We start from the raw sequence: 18,194 nt of genomic DNA, 5'->3' as shown, positions 1-18,194 counted from the left end.
TGAGTTTTATATTTTTGTGTCTGATGTCATTTCAGAAGAGTACAAGCGACGGCAAAATTAAATAATCCTTTTTTGGTCAGGGGAGGGAAATTTTGATTTGTTTTTAACTATTATACACATTATAGTCGCTCAAGGGGAAATGTAAACGAATGTATATTTCTGTTTTGTAGACTACACAGAGAACCAGTTCACACACATGCAGTCAGACAAGGAGACATGTCAGAGTTACTAGAAATATATATGTATATACAGAATCAAAATACCGTATTTTTTGTACTATAAGGCGCACTTAAGAGCCTTTAATTTTCTCAAAATCTGACAGTGCGCCTTATACTCAGGTGCACCTTATACATGGATCAATATTGAGCCTTTAGCGCAGCTCCATCTAATGGGTGCATAACGTAACCCCAGCCTCTACTGCAGCGTCTATTCTATGCGCCTAATAATGTGGTTCTCCTTATATAAGAAAAAGTTTTAAAATGGGCTAGTCATTGAAGGTGCGCCTTATAGTGCGGAAAATATAAATATGGTATGTGGCAAAATAAGTGATATAGAATGACATTCATATTTTTAAAATGTAAGCTCATCTTAGGTGATGTTTTTGTAGCGGCTATCGATCGAGGTTAGTGGGGTGGTGCCCTGACTCGTTTGTTTTATTTGCTCTCCCGGTGCAAAATAAACAACTGCAAAGTGCATCAGCGAGCGTTGATCTCCTCTCCCACATGCGAGGACGTTAAATAAAGTGAGTACACGGTCAAACCCCGTAAAAACCACCTCAATAAACTGCAGCTTTTACACCGTCCACCGCAGTGTCAGTTCAATGACGGCTGTTATGCAAGAGGACTTAAAACGTCCGTCTTCGAAGTCATCGCATAGGAATGTTAGCATTTTACTGAAAATATTGCCGGAACAACTCATAAAGGTTTTTTTTTTTTCTCGACAAAGACGGTTTGACCCCGGAGCAGATGAATTCAATTTCCGTGACTCCCCCCCTACGTGAACAAACCGTGATGGATACCGCAAATGGTGCGTGAAGGTGCTGAGTGGAACACTGACAGGCAACATAAGCACATTTGGTTACCAGCAGACTTCAGAATAATTAATGACGTGCGCATGAAAGGTTGAGTTCAGCGGTGGGCGACCTTCCTCAGCCGCCTCGCTCAGCCTTGACAGGAAGGGCTCACTTTTCCATTTCGCCCCTATTGATTTCAATCAATCATCAAACCAGAAGGGTTGGCGGTGGCGGCGGTGGGGGGACACGAGCAATAAACTTAGCGCGTGATTTCAATATGAACATCTTTCTCAAATGTCACTACGTGCTGATTTCCCGTCCTTGGCTACTAATCGGAGACGATGTTAATGAGCGGGCCACGCTGCGCCGTTACTCATCGATCGACAAAGTTAAGAGCACGGCGATAATAAACAGCAACCGGCGCACACTGTTTTAGACTAAATTATCACCACCGAGGTGCAGTTAATTTTAAAACAGCTCCCTCTGGATGTGTTTATTATTTTGGGTTGCTCGAAACAAAGCCATTAAAGTGGCAAACAGTCCCCTCAGCGCCGTTCGCGTTGTTAAATAAAGGAAAGAAATACTTGCATCGATTTTCCTCAGAGAAAAAAAAAAAAAAAAGAAGCACCAAGTATTAATAAATAAATCAACATTTAAAGGAGGGGTTCAATGACTGCAGGAAATATTATTAGAAATTGATAAAAAGAAAACAGAATCACGATAACAAAAATTGCATGGGCATAGATGGCTGAAATGTGTTATACTAACAATAAATAAAAATGAAAGAAAATTAAAAATAAATAGAAAAATTCGGGTTTCACCAACTAGCTTGGCAACAATATTAAACAATTACAAATCTTGTTAATACTGTTTACACGTGCAGCTCAACCAATTTGAATATTGTCATCAACTTTAAAAAATTCAATAGTTCAATGTAACTAATAATAATTATTATTATTACAATAACAATAGGAAAAGAGCGTACATTCAGTTCAAGTTTTTACTGCGTATATAACTGATGATAGACTCACAGTTCCCAAGAACCTTAAATTTATCACCAGAACAAATTTTAACACCGTATTGCAATTTTTTTAAAACATAGAAGTTAGCTAGGAATGAACCTTCTGGTATTTTTCCAGGTGTTGTAATGAATCTGTACAATGGTTTCACTTTTTGAAATTGAACTATAAACGTCATGTTTCTAAAATCTAAAAAAAAAAAAATAAACTCAATTTAGACACACACACACGTATATAGTTGTATGCCACTTGTCCTTCCAAAGAATACTGCGCATACATCATATTGTTAGATAAATACTGATAATGGGAATAATCCATTTGAGGGTGATTATCCCTACAAAGGCTCAATTTCCTCATGAGACTGCACCTAATGTAACTAATTTGGTTTGTCTTGAGTGTATATTAAGATATTTCTTCATATTTCTTGTACATTTTCCCCTCATTTAAGGCCAACTCGGGATCTGAACAGCATTAAAGTAAGCCGAAAAAGATGAAATGTGACAGCATATGAATTAGAACTCATCCCATCACTCAAGTAAAGGCTTTTTTTTTGTTATGTTGTTATTGATTGAGCTGATTTTTTTTTCTCTGTGTAATCTATCTCATCTCATTCATTTAATGATTTAAAAAAAAAAAAAAAGAAAAGAAAGGCCTGAAACTTGCACCACAAGATGATTGGAATCACGTAAGTCCCAGCTAATAGACAATGATTACGCTCTTGCCTCACGGCCTCTTGGGAGTAAACGAGGCTCTCTTGGCGTATTCCAGCAGAATTCAAACGAGCATTGTAGGTGACACGACCGTCTTTCGACATCCTGTGCGGCCTGGACATGAAAGTCGGATTGAAAATGGCTGGAAAATTAACTGTTAATCTTTTTATATGGGTTAAGTTGGATCATTTTAGAACCTTCTTCTTCTTCTTCTTTTATAAATCCATTTCGACAGTATAGTAGTTCAAGGTTGTGTGGAGTTGGAGCCTATTCCGTCTGCATTTCAGCCAAAAGCAGAATACGTAACGCCAGGACGGCTCGCTCGCCCATTGCAGTGCACAAATTAGAGACGGGCGTTCACGCTCACATTAACACCGTCACCAAAACACTGCCAATATTATTGAGAAAAAAAATCTCATCATTAAAAGAAAACACCATATCTACCGTATATAAATTTGAGAAAATTAAATTTATTGTCCTGATTAATGGCATATTGAAAGTTGGACACTTTCCTGAAATAATTTTGAAAATATTTGTCTTTGGTCCATTTGTCCATAAAACGTTCAAGACAGAGGACAAAATCTCTTTCTCTCTCTCTCTCTCTCTCTCTCTCTCTCTCTCTCTCTCTCTCTATCTCTGTGTATGTGGTGAGAGGTCAGGGCCAGCAAGGCCAACTCTGCTGGCCGAAACACTCCAAAATTTCCACCCAATATTCTAAAAAAAAATTTCATGAAATAATCTTTTCCCAACAGTCTACTGTGTTTCTTTTAGTTGCACTGCCTCGAGTAGACCTTCATTTATGGTCTATATATATTGTTGTCCAATTAGATTTGAGTTCGTATGCATTGCTGTGTCAATAAAATGTGCCTAGGGCCATCAGAATGGTGCTGGTTGAAGATAACCATATTAAAAATGGGAATGTTTTTCTCATCAATCAGACTTTAAATCCTCTCACTGGGCCAGTTCGCTGGCCCACAATAAAGTCAGGATTTTTCCATCCACTGATTGGCTGGTCAGAGTAAAACGTGTTCTTGCCAGCAACAACAGATCTCTAGCAATTTGAACATTTCATGATCAGCATTAGTGATTCGATTCATTTGTTTCATTATGGTAATAAATATTGATCCTCAATTGCTTCAAATGATCTCCCTTGCATGCTCTTTTTTTGTGTGTTTTTTTCAGAATCAGAATCATCTTTAATGGAAAATTTTTACACTTTAAAAATAATTTCTCAGTTTTATATACCTGGTACATGTTGCTAGGCAGAATTTGTGGGGCAAAACAATCTTTTCCCCTCCTCAAGTCTGAGTAGGGCATATAAAGAAAGGAAAGGAAGACCCGGCAGCTACAAAGTCACACTAACGCATAAAAAACTAAATGACTCCACAACAACACTATTAGGATTTTAATTCAAAATAACACTTTTTGTTTAGAAGATTAAATCGCAACTCTTTCGGAAAAAGACGCTTCTGGGTGTGTAACAGCCTAATGCAAAATCGTTTAAGATTACACCGGCGTGGGGAAAATTCATTTAGCCGTGTCCTGAGTGTCGAAAATTAAATTACTTGGCGAAATGATAAGATAATAACTTGCTAATTCAATTCTAAAAGGACTCCTGCATGTTGGATGCCATCTTTTAGACAGATGCACAATTGTTTTAATTTGCTTAATTTATGCAGTGGAGGTGTTTTTTTGTTTTCTGTTTTTTTTTTTTTTGCAAGTGCACTTTCATAATGGATGGAAAATAGCCCGTGTTCCACAGAACACATTATTATGGTCCAAATGACTGCAAGTGTGTGAATTACATACACGAGCGGTGTGTGCGCGTGCGTCTGCGTGTAAATGAAAGCGCCACCACGATTTCGACGGGTGTGAATTATGGTGCAAATGAAAGCTCGACGTGAGTTACAGAGCGAGATAATCACCTTTACGAGAAAACAGGGCCAACCCATTTGAGTGTCTCGCTGTTTGTGTGCACGAGCAGCGCTCCTGCTCTCAAGTGCGCGTGATGCGCATGTGCGTGCGAGCGCGAAGGAGTGAGAGGCGAGCGGAAAGGAAAGTGCTGCGTGGGAGTGTGTTTTCATATGTGTTTTACACCCTTTTATATGCGCGCAGAAAACGGAGTGCCTTGATGTGTTGCAGAGAAAATTGGCTTATTATCTTTTTGGGGGGGTGTGTGAGTGGGGGTGGGCAGTTGACAGATAATAGTAATATTGTAGTCACATTCATTACTTTTGAACTGGAAGTCTATTTGTGTGACTCGAGGCGAGGACAGCGAGGGGAAGGTTACCCGGTACACGCCGCATGAAAGTACAATTAGCTTTTTCTTTACTCAAGGATGCTGATGGAGATTGAGTCAGATATGTTGCCATGGCGACTCGCGCCATCTACGCCACGGTTGAGAGGCAGCGGCAGTTGGCCAACGCGAGCGGTTGATTGGTAGAGGAAGGACGTTAAGATAGCGCGGATGGCCCGTCTCCGCCTGCCTCTGTGACTAATGACCGGCGGTGCAGCTGCAGGATGGCGGCGGGGCCACGCTGCCATGGCAACCGGCGAGCAAAAAGCATCGTTAGGCTAAATGGCCCAGGTAAGCACATGCAGCCTCTCAGCGAGGACGTAATAGCCCCTCCACCGCCACCAATTTCGGTCCAGCTGAGGTCTCTGCACGTCCCGCCGTAAGTGATGGAAGCCCCCTCCCGCCGCAAATACCTCCCGAAATTCCCGGTGGGAATGCCCCCAACCCACCCCCCGCATGTTTGCCTGGAAATGCGACGCGATGCATAAAAGCCAAAGAACGGTGCCGCTGCCGCTCATTAATCTGACGCTCCCCTCGCGACGGACTGACCTTCACACGCTACGCTGCGAGGGCCCGTTTCATCTCCTGGAAGACCTCCTACAAGTGTGACCGGGACACTGCCTACATCAGCCGGTTTTGGACCCGGGCCAGGCTCATAATTTCATGCAAGCAAGTTAGTCGTTTTTAAGGATGTGCGCTTTCGACAGCAACAGCATCAAGTAGAAACGGTGTCTCTGTTCAAAATTGCTGATTTCTTTGGATTCTAGTTTTCCCTAATATTGAATAATGCAAATAGAAAATACTCACACGTCTTTTATTTTCCCCAAAAAACATTTTCTAACATGTTATGAAACAAATCAGTACTTGAATCATAATCAATTTATGTCAGCTGTAAGCAATGTCCTTTTTTTTAAAAAAAAAAGGAAATAAATCAATAAAGTTTTTTTTCTCCAATTCATTAATTCCTCAAAAAAATAATCAACATATTTATTGCCATTTGTTGCAGGCAGCCAAACGTTGTAAGTAAAAAGTTAATGCTGGATGAACTCCATAGATTATTTAATAACACAAAACAAAATTTCACAAAAAAGGTAATGAAATACAATTAAAGGAAATATCGACGTGAACAGTGACTATTTTCCATTTTTTGGCCATAAAAACATCAAGCATAGTTAACATTTTATTATTTGTTTTGATTTTAGTTTTTAGGCTAGCGCAGCTGTCGGCCTGGTAGAGGAGTCTTTAAATTAAATTTTCCAGGAATAATAAAGGATTGGTGATTGGTGCGATATTCCGTCTCGTACGCGAAGGGAATTGATTAACGATGTTTTGAAGCAAAAGAAGCAAAATGGAGCGCAATACTGTTGAATTAGTGTCGACGCATTTGATGTCTCCAGGAGAACGGCATGATGTCAGCGGTGGCCTACTGCACATCTCCCCTAATAGCTCCAATGGGAGGCTTTATTCCGCAGAATAAAGTGAAAGCGCTTTTATCTCCGGGGACGTGTTGCAGACCCGGCCGATAGCTGACAGTGAATGATAGAAAAAGCTAGAAAAATAGAGCTACAAACTATAGACTTGGTTTTACCCCTTCCATACAATTTATAAAAACATTTGAATGCAGAAATGTTTGCATTTAACACATGATAACACATGATAATTGCAAATGTGAAATGTGTGTGAGTGTCTGGGCGTGAGCTGTGGCTCACAGCAGCTTCTGCCTGGCTGAGCAAATTGCGTCTACTTCTCTACTGGTGTTTAATAAATGTAAAAAAAAAAAAAATCCAACAGAGATTCTGCCTCTCTTCTCCCTTGCGCAAAGGAATTTAAGTAAGCGAGCGCGACGGCGCACCGACGCACAAGTGGCTCAATTTACAACTTTTTCCGCGTTATGTGCCCGTTACGAGCTTGTTAAAAGAACAAATGAAACTCCTCAAGGTACCATTGTATACTCTAAACCGTCTCATTTGTCATCGTCAGGTGTTCAAGAAAATCAATTTCCCGCTCTAATTATAAACATACAAAACGGAGGCGAGCGCCACGCAAAACTACGACTTGAGTTTGCACCGCCGACGAATTGCACTCCGGTTATCGGCCTCACTAACGACTGCTAAAATATTCCCTTCGTGGCTCAGTCCGGCTTTATGAGAAGTGAGCAGAATGGTCGGAGCGAGAACACAATCCCTCCTGTCAGTCCCGAGCATTTTGACACCGAGCTCAACTGTCCCCTGACACCCGAGGCCGCTAAGCCTCCAGCTGACTCACACACTTGAAGTGACGCATGCGAGCACACACAATCACGCAGAGGCAGGATTGAGCCTAAACCGAGCTGTCAGCCACAAAACAAGCCGGTCTGGGGGAAAAAAGGGGAGAGTTGAAAGCCCACACCTGTGGCGGAGGATGGAACTTAAATTCAGTCTTGGAATGTCGGAAAGTAGTTAATACTTCGCCCAATGTACGCATGAAAAAGGAAATGGTTCGTTTTTGGAGCCATCGGGAAACAATTGGAGAAAACCTTGCCTTGAACTTCAAAAAAAAGCAAATGCCTGGGTGTCATCATCTCGCTAAACTCTTTTTCAAAGGTAGGCAATGAAATCAGTACAACGACTCGCTGGCAAAACCCGTGGACAGGAGGAAACTACCTCATGCAGCTGCCATCTTTCTTTAATGAAGCATTGCCGCGATCGATTTGAACAAAACAAGCCTACCAAAATGTATCTACCGTCATTATTATCACACATTGTTGAGAATAAACATCCAAACTTTCAATCTTCTTCTTCTTCTCCTTTCGGCTCGTCCCGTTAGGGGTCGCCACAGCATGTCATCTTTTTCCATCTAAGCCTATCTCGTCCATCTTCCTCTCTAGCACCCGCAGTCTTCATGTCCTCCCTCACCACATCCATCAACCTTTTCTTTGGTCTCTCTCTCACTCTTTTGCCCGGCAGCTCCATCCTCAGCACCCTTCTATCAATATACTCACTCTCTCTCCTCTGGACATGTCCAAACCATCTAAGTTTGCTCTCTTTAACCTTGTCTCCTCCCCTCTAATGAGCTCATTTCTAATCCTATCCAACGTGTTCACTCCGAGCGAGAACCTCAGCATCTTCATTTCTACCGTCTTCAGTTCTGCTTCCTGTTGTTTCTTCAGTGCTACCGTCTCTAATCCGTACATGATGGCCGGCCTCACCGCTGTTTTATAAACTTTTGCCCTTCATCCTAGCGGAGTCTCTTCTGTCACATAGAACACCAGATCTCTTCTGCCAATTGTTTCACCCCGCTTGGACCCATTTCTTCACTTCCTTACCACATTCTCCATTGCTTTGTATTGTTGACCCCAAGTATTTGAAGTCGCCCTTCTCCCTGGATCTTTACTCTTCCTCCTCGGCCCCTCACATTCACGCACATATATTCTGTTTTACTTTGGCTAATCTTCCTTCCTCTCCTTTCCAGTGCGTGCCTCCATCTTTCTAATTGTACGTCCACCTGTTCCCTGCTTTCAATATCATCCGCGAACATCATAGTCCAAGGGGATCCCAGTCTAACCTCATCTGTTGGCCTATCCATTACTACCGCAATCAGGAAGGGGCTCAGTGGGGATCCCTGATGCAGTCCCACCTCCACCTTAGATTTTTCTGACACACCTACGGCACATCTCACCGCTACATCACTGCTACATCCAAACTTTCAATATAGGTCACATCCTCCATCTCTGTTGTTAGCAGGGTCACGCTGAGTTAGCCAAAATCTGGCTCAAAATCAAATATGTCATCTGGAAACAAGCCTAAAATGATGACTGCCTCTACTTTGGAGTGATTTTTTTTTTTCTTCTGCAGATATCATTTTTAAGTCGTGAACTATGGAATAAGTGCCACTGCGCACAGCCCGAGTGAGATTCTTTTAGTAAAATCCGCCACTATATAACTTCTCCCAAAGTTATTTTCTGTGACGGTGCATACTTTTAGACAAGTATAAATTCTGGGTACTTTCCACAAGACTGCCTAATTTTTCACACAGGGGTACGATAACAAGCTTGACTTATTTATTTATTTATTTATTTTTTTGGGCCAAACGACCCATCTCATCAATTTTCTATTAGGACTGTGTGCACACTTCAATTAGAAATGGGCTGCCAAGCTGACCCGATTCCAACAAGAGGCACCAGTGATCGTATAACATGTATTCACGGGGAGCGCCGGCAACAGATGTGCTCATTTGCGCGGGTTTCTCTCCGCTCTCGATGATGTGCCAGCTAACTCCGCTAAATACGTGCTAATTTGCAAGGCCGCGCAGTGGCTGCGCTAAACTACCAGCTGACATTTTGTGTGCTAATTTGTCAAGGAGGGAGCCCTTTTGGCGCTAATTGTGCCAACTTGTAAGTACACTTCTACCGGCCCCCGCGTGCCAGGCTCCCAAACGGCTTCTCGTTCGCTCGCGACCTCTTCACCGCACTCAGATCGTGATTGGCGCGAATAAAAACACGACGGAAAGTACTCACATATCCACGCATGAACATACACTCTTGAAATAACGAACAGCTCATAAAGAAAAACAGCAATATCAGGTAATACTCAGGAGCCAATACTGTATTTCTGTACAATATCGGTACTCGTAAAATTCTCCGACACTAGATCACCAGATACTACTTCACCAGCCCAACACATGGCTTCCGGGTACGAGCCATGTGGAGATGCTCAGGACACAAGTGACTCTAAAATGGATGATAAACTCTTCCGGCAAGCACTGTGTTTTGTGAGCCACCCACATGCAGTACTGAGTCATATTTCCTTTATGGTAAAAAAAAAAAAAAAAACACTAGATAATTGCTTGTTGATATTCCGGTCATGTTTTCTATGCTATCGTGTGATATTCCCACAACAGCTTTCATTATTATGAGCCCAGTCTGTGTTGGCTTTAAATTGACAAACTTGAAGTATTTTGCAGTGGTTGCCTGGCACTCATCTCTCAGTTTTTTTTTTTTTTAATATTTTGTTTGTTTCAAGGTCATTTTTCACCAATTTGATCCTGTCATTAATGGAGGCTTTGCGCTTTGGTGCAGCTGCTGTTCATGTTTGCGTTGGTTTTGCTGCTTGGGGAGTTTCTATTTGAATTGTTCGTGTTTTAATTGGCACAAAGTTGCAGTGACTCAGTTTTTTTTTTTTTTTGGAGCGGCACGTTGCCCACATTCACTTTAGGCCTGTGACATGTGTACTCCTTTTACATAGCGCCCCCTGGTGTTCCGACTGGGACACCACGTAACTGGAATACCTTGTGTTACAGGTTACAATTCAACAACACGCAGTTGGATGTTTATAGCCCAAGTGTCATCCCTATAAACATTCTAAAACCGATATTGAAATGAAAAATGCATATAACATTATGCACTTCAATGTCTATAAAAAATAAATATGAGCGGCGACCGCGTCATCCATGCGCAAAGTTGCGGAAGTGTCATTTGACATCCAAGTGGTCGCCATATTGGCTGCATCTACTGCCTGTGACATCATCCCAGATTCACCATTGAAAACGCGCTGGGGCCCCTACTACGTGACATGCCCCTTCAGACACGGAAGCTCTTTTCGAAGAAGAGAACATCTCACATCTGAGTGAAGTGACCGGGGCAATATTACCCTATTGTTTCGAGCCATATTTAGATGATATGCGGATCACTTCGAACTAACAAGAGACTCCCAGACAGTAGGTATGAGCCAGCCAGGCTGAAGCCGTGCTCGTCCGCGAGGCACGGTTTCGGCGGCGGCTCGTCCGCTCACCTAATATGGGACATGGAAGCACTTTTCAAAGAAGAGAACATCTCACAACCGAGTGAAGTGACCGGGGCAATATTACCCTGTTGTTTCGGACCATATTTAGATGATACGCGGATCACTTCTACCTAACAGCAGACTGCCAGACAGTATGTATGAGCCAGCCCGGCCAAAGCCCAGCTCGTTTGTAAGGCACGGATTTGGCGGTGGCTCGTCCGCCCAACTACTATGGTACACGGAAGCTTGGCTGAAGCCGCGATCGGCGGAAACGGCGCCGACGGGCACATTGACACATTTAGCACCTCTGACTTACGGACGCGGATCTTTTGTTACGTTCTGAAAGGAGTACGTCCCTCCCCCCAACTATTGTTTTTTTTTTTTTTTTTTTTTTTTTTTTTTTTAGTAGCGCTATACACACCTACGTCTCATTTGAAACACACGAAGCTCTCGTCCTCTGCACCCATGCAATCCATTTTTCACGACGAACTGGGTCTTTTGGAAACTTATGAAGGGTAAATCCCTCCTCCCAAGTGTTCAAGCAAAATCCCGCAATGCAACGAGCCGGCATTTTGGCTAACACGAAGTGAACAAAGAGCTACATTCCAGCAGGTAAAACCGCTTGAGTGCTCTACTCCCCCTTAACCTCACTTCGTGCTTCTTGTCAAAAAGAAATCTCTTGAGAGGATTTCCATGCCAGGAATTACAAAAAGCAATATACGTCAAAATCGTGTTTTGTGGCGAAAAAACAGATGGGTCCATACCGGCTGCCATTTTTTTCATTAATAACATACTAAAAAATCATTCATTTCATGACAGTAGCCCTTTAAACGGCTGTAAAGACAAGTTATTATCTGGACTTGTACTCGGTCTCCAAAAAATTGAAATTTAACGCTTGTTCCTGACATTCAAAATACTGTCATTTTGAAAAAGGGCAGCAAAAGGCAAGCCGCAATCCACAGAAATATTACCGAGAGTTACACAAACTAAATATTTTATTTAGTCTACATCAGCACCAAACGTGCAATTTAGTATCATTGTGCCCGTTTTGCACAATAGTTATTCATCTTGTTAACTGCACATGGGAAGGACTTGATTGTCCGCATATTGCAGCGCCCATAAGTGGTACTTTGGAAGGAGGGAAAATAATCGAAAAAAAAAAAATAGCTGCGAAACCATGTTCAGAATGTTTTAGTAAATACGGTTCATTCCATGCAGGTCCGAGCACAGAATATCAAAAAGAAGTAAAAATACATCCTAAATCAAGGGCAAGACCCCGCCGCCAATGAAATGAGGCAAAGGGTGCGGGGAAGGAGAGTGTGTGGGATGATTGAATATGGAGCAGGGGAGTGGAATTTGGAAAAAGTCAGAGCGCGAGAAAGAGAAGTACCTGGGAGAGGCGACGGGGATTGTGGAGTGTAACGTTCCATGTATAAAAATGAGAATTCCCACCGCCGAAGCCTCCGGGTTGTAAAGTTCAAGTGCACATCTTCGTGCGCTTGCAGCCGAGAGATGCCAAAGCGGGCCGTCGTGTAATTGGGGGCGCGCAATCCGTCGAAGAATGGAAACTACTCTTAGAATAATGTTCACGGGCGCTTTTAATGCCCCGTGCACGGCTACTGTACTGTGTTTCTTATCAAATGGCCACATATGCCGCGAACACACGCCAATCTGAATGGAGTATGTTTCCTGATGGCCTCTGCGGGTGACAGATGGCGACCTCGCAGCGCGGCTTTTTGCTTTTAATCAAGAGCGATATGCTAATTATCCAGCGCGGGCTGCGAGCGGCGGGGGAGTCCATCCTTGAGAACGACACTTTCCATCCCTTCTATTCATCTTTATCTCGACGGTCAGGCGATGACCGTGCCCGCCACGGAACGAGGTGAGCGAGCTCCGGCCTCCCCCGAAAGAACCTCCGACGGGACGCGACGTGCAGATGGCACGGTTGACTCGCAGCTAAGCTTCGCGTTTGAAAACAAACCCAAAGTTGGATGGCGGCATTCTGTGGGGATTGCAGTGTTGCGCCGTGACTTTATTGTGCTGAAAAGTTTGAGACTCAACTTTTTGCGGCCAACTTTTAATCTGAATGTTTATGGAAACGTAAAGGTTTCAAAAATCTTTGTTTTTCAATTGACTGTGAATGAATAAATCTAGGCGGCACGGTAGGGCAGCTGGTAAAGCGTTGGCCTCACAGTTTTGAGGACCCGGTTTCAATCCTGGCCCCGCCTGTGAGGAGTTTGCATGTTCTCGCCGTGCCTGCATGGGTCTTCTCCAGGCACTCTGGTTTTCTCCCACATCCCAAAAATATGCAACATTAATTGGATACTCTAAATTGACCCTAGGTGTGATTGTGAGTGCGATTGTTTGTGTCTATGTGCCTTGCCATTGGCTGCCGACCAGTTCAGGGTGTACCCCGTCCCTTCCCGTTGACAACTGGGATAGGCTCCAGCACTCCCCATGACCCTCGTGAGGATAAGCGGCAAAGAAAATGGATGGATGGATGAATAAATCTACCAATTGTAAAATTATTTGGTTTCAAATTTGAAGACAATTCCTTTTTTTCAGTTGTCAGTTAAGCAGATAAAACAACAAAATAAAAATAATTTTGTAAATGAACTAAAGACTTTCCGTTTTATCATTTTAATAATTATATTTATTATTATTATTAATTAACAAGTATACATTTTTGCATAAAATCATCTTAATAGTTAAAAAGTAGTAATAAGTTAACTTATCTTTAGTAGTAGTATTATTTTTGTCATTATTTTTCCCACTAATTAAATTTGTATTTAGAGTAACAATAATTTTTAACAACTGTTTAATTTGCTTTGAATTAATGTATCAATTAATTATAATGAATTATGATTTATTTAAAAGTATTTCTTTAAAAAAATTCAAACTAATTCATTTTTATTCCACTAATTTCTTTAGGTAGCATTGTTTTAAAATTTTACAAAATAACCAATGCTTTGGGAAATTTTTTTTTTAACCTAAATTCCATTCACAGGTATCCATCAATCAATCAACCGATTGATCTAGCCACATTATCTATCACTTTAACCTTGTTTAACTATGTAGCAGACGTATAAAACTCCATTTACATTGCAATTAAGTGACACTCTATTATCCTCTATGCTCCTTTTACTTTATTCTAATTTTCACTGTTCCCCCGCTCATCAAACATCCATGTTCTGCTCTCCTCTGCATTGTTAAATGAACCAAATGGCTGTAAAATTATACTTTCTTTCTTGTCGAGAGGCAGATGTTATCTAGCAGCAGAGCCAAGAGGTCACAAATTAATTCAGGAGGAAGCTCTTTAATGCTCACAGCTGGTTTTGGCAAAAGGGAGGGAGGAAACGATGTATATTTTATAGTATAGTATAGTTCATCTTATTGCTTAAATAACTTTGCAATGAAAATATGAATGTTAATGTCCGTGCACGCGCTGTACAGAGGAAAAGTTCAGATTGACTCTTGCGGCGCGGTATTGACAAAGCAATTTGTTTATTACTGTGCTGCGCGGTTCATATTGAGGCTGAATAAGGTTACCGCTGTATGAGAAACATGCTCTCGGTGTAATGCGGTGCAGGCGACAACAAACGTCGGGACAAAAGGTAACGGCAGCCGGCACAAAGAAGTCAGGGACCGGCGCAGAAGCCGAGAAAAACAAGGTACACAGACAAAGGACGGTGAAGGACAAATAACAATAAATAAATAAAAAATATATATAATGGCGAAACAGAAAACAGCTCTGCACCCGGAGGACGTTTTGGGAAGCTACCTTTCAACACTTTAAAATGAAACAACGGAGGAATGAACACCATCAAACGGATCCAGTATTGACTCCAGATGGGAGGAAAGTAAACCTGCAAGCTTGCAAACAATCAAGATATACAGCGGGCTGTTGCCATAGTAGCACTTTGCGCCACAAAAGCAATAACAAGTAAGAAGAGTAAATATCTTTTGCCTCTTGTCCTCCTGCCTGAAGATCAAGCTTGTCAAGCTCACGCACAGGTATCAAACTCGAGGTCCGGGGGCCAGATCTGGGCCACGACATTGTTTTATCTGGTCCCTGAAAGCAAATCAGGTGCAGGAACATCCGTGATTCCTTGTAAGATCCTTCACAAAATGTCAAATTGTCATATGTTACACGCATTAAGGTGAGATACTGCAACCATTTTTTGTCATCCATCAGTCGATTTTCTTTAATTTTCTACTGTACCCTGACCTATAGTTGAACAAACTACTCTCCTTGACTTCTGGTTGCAAAAGTAGTCATCCAGCAATTTGTTGTGTCTTTGTAATAAAGTGAGGAGGGAATTCAACATTTATATGCTTTCACAGTCATAAAAGCCCTCCGAGCGAAACCGTGATTATAATGTGGCCCATGGCTAAAATGAGATGAAATCCGCATATACCCTTTATATCATATCATTTGGCATTCAACCAAAAGCCATCCCTCAATTTCCGTTCCCACTTGTCCTCCTTAGGGTCATAGGTGAACTTGCGCCCATAGGTGTAAGAATGTAGATCAACTGGTAAATTGAGAGCTCCGCCTTTCGACTTAGCTCCCTCTTTACCACAAAGGACCGATCCAAAGTCCGCATCACTGCAGACCCTGCACAGATCCCTCTGTCGATCTCCCGCTCCATTTTTCCCTCACTCGTGAACGAGACCCCAAGATACTTGAACTCCTCCACTTGGGGAAAGATCTCATCCCCGACCCGGAGAGGGCACGCCACCCTTTTCCGACTGAGGACCATGGTCTCGGATTTTTTTCAGTATGCTAATTCTGTCCTCCCACAACGTATTTGCAGTGCCCGATCTCTTCTAATTCTGCGCAACTGTGTCATGACATTATTACATTATTTATCGTCGCGTGGTCACTCTGTTTTATTTACACAGCTGTTGTTGCACAGTAGTGAGCACTTTAGAGTGCTAGCGGACGTTCTGCAACATTCTCACAATTGTCCAAATTGTCGGAATTACCGGACTTCTGGTCACTTCAAATTGCTTGATGACTCCGTATCATTTGTACATTTGCTATTGCATCAGCGTTAATGCACTACTGGCACCCTTACATTGCTCAATAACTGTTTGTACTCGTCTTCTTATATGCCCTAAGTGTATATTTTGATCTTAGTGACTTGCTTGCTGTCAGACTAGGTTCCAAATCATGGCGAAATTTGTTATTATTATTCATTTTAACATACTTGGCAATTCAAGCTGATTCTGATTCTATTTACACTCGTATGGCAGGAAATAATATTGCTTGTACCAAAGATAAAGCCCTCACGGTGGGTGTATCTTGACCCTGGACCAGACTAAAGTTTCCACAAAATGTGAATAAATCAAAACTTGACCAGAGAATGACTTCTGTTCAACCTTACAGTTTCTACTATGGTTGAGTTTTAGTCAAATTGCCTTCTGCCTTGTGAAAGTGTCAATACTTTACATCAGTTTATCATCACACCTCTAAACTCTTGTCCAAATCGTCTTCCTTATGAAAGCGTATTGCCCCCCTCCCCCCAAAAAAGTCACTACCACGTTATAACGTGATATGTTTCACGTTATAATGTGGATGTTTCATGTTATAACATGAAACAATTCATGTTCTAATGTGAAATGACTTCTGTTATAACATGAAATGATTCACGTTGTAACGTGTAATTAACCACATGATAACGTGAAACATATCACGTTATAATGTGATAGCGACCTTTTTTTTTTTTGGGTGTGGCAGCAATATGCTTCCATACTTCCTTACATTAAAAAAAATAATATATACATATATGTAAATATATATATTTTGGTCCTCTGAGGGAGCGTAGGGAAGGGCCATGAAGGAAAATTGACAAGAAAGTAAAGAAAAATGTAATGTAGACACAAAGGGGATCATGGAAGGCAGATTAAAGACACTCAATTAAAAGATGGAATGGACGGTCCATTAGAGCTGAACAAACACGTACACACACGCGCACGCGCACACTCTGCCGCAGGGCAGGAAATTGTGAATTCCTTCGTGTTGTGGTTATCAGGCCACCGAGCAGGCTGCACGCAACACCCGACAAACACAACTACAGGTGCAAGTCGATAAGCTTCACTTTGCTGCAAAGGTGTGTCCATTTCTCATTCTTCGCAACAACAAAAGGCCAATTGCGGCAATCTGCCGCAGCCGAGGCGGGCAGAAATGAAGGAGTCACAGCCGCTGATTTAATAGGGGGGAGGAAATAACCCACAGGCTAACGAATCCAAAAGGAAAAGGAAGATAAACGAAAACAGTGAAATTGGTGGAAAATTAAAGATTTTTTTTTCTTTTTTTGGGAGCTCGTGTGTCTCACTGTGGTTATCACACTACCGAGCGAGAAATGTACAGCCTTGTAGTGTTCAAAAAAAAAAAAAAAAAAAGAAGACAAGCAGTCAATGGAGCCCGTTTGGAAGCTTAACCTCTTCGTGTTTTCTCAGAATTCTGAAACAGATTGCACAAGATGGGAAAATCAAATCAACAGCGTGTCTGACATAAGACTTCCTGCGTGGTAATGGGAGGACAGAATTTGCATACTGAACAAAACGATTTCGGTTTGTCGAGCATTTGCCGGCGACGGCGTCACACTTGCTTATGATTGAACAGAAACACATTTTAGAAAGTGACACATTTGTTACTCAAATTGCAGACTTTGGTCTTGAAGCCGTGTACACAACTTCGACTACCTTTTGCGTATGCATGAATTTTAGAACAAATGCACAATTGACCGAGAAATGACGTAAAATGGTCTAAAATAACACTATAGCTTACAAACTTGGATCTACTCTGAATTCTTTGCACCAAACTTTACTGGAAACTTATTTCGTCCGTGTCTTACTCATTCTCCCATTTTGTGGAATTATTTTTGTATTTATTGCACAACTTCAAGTCTTAAGTAGAGGTAAAATCGATCTCTAGAAAGATCTTAATTGGAAAAGTGAAGATTTTATTCATCCATCCATTTTCTTGGCTGCTTATCCTCACAAGGGTCACGGGGAGTGCTGGAGCCTATCCCAGCTGTCAACGGGCAGGAGGCGGGGTACACCCTAAACCGGTTGCCAGCCAATCACGGGGCACATAGAGACAACCAACCGCACTCACAATCACACCTAGGGGCAATTTCGAGTCTCCAATTAATGTTGCGTGTTTTTAGGATGTGGGGGGAAACCGGAGTGCCCGGAGGAAACCCACGCAGGCACGGGGGGGAACATGCAAACTCCACACAGGCGTGTCCGAGATTGAACCCGGGACCTCAGAACTGTGAGGCCAACGCTTTTACCAGCTGATCCACCGTGCCACCAAAGTGAAGATTTCAAACACAATCGGTTCCAGGAAAAGACCCCACGTTTGAAATCTTACAATTTCACTAAATG

The 18,194-nt window shown here is 42.1% G+C and overlaps 1 protein-coding gene across 1 annotated transcript in view; it reads right to left on the bottom strand.

Annotated features, from left to right (window-relative positions):
* The window catches only part of grik2 (glutamate receptor, ionotropic, kainate 2), a 99,927-nt gene that overhangs the window by 65,048 nt on the left and 16,685 nt on the right, over nt 1-18,194 (bottom strand). The window lies entirely within an intron of this gene.

Source organism: Syngnathoides biaculeatus, chromosome 23, assembly GCF_019802595.1.
Source record: "Syngnathoides biaculeatus isolate LvHL_M chromosome 23, ASM1980259v1, whole genome shotgun sequence".
Classification (NCBI taxonomy): domain Eukaryota; kingdom Metazoa; phylum Chordata; class Actinopteri; order Syngnathiformes; family Syngnathidae; genus Syngnathoides; species Syngnathoides biaculeatus.
This window is presented reverse-complemented; position numbering and strand designations above follow the sequence as displayed.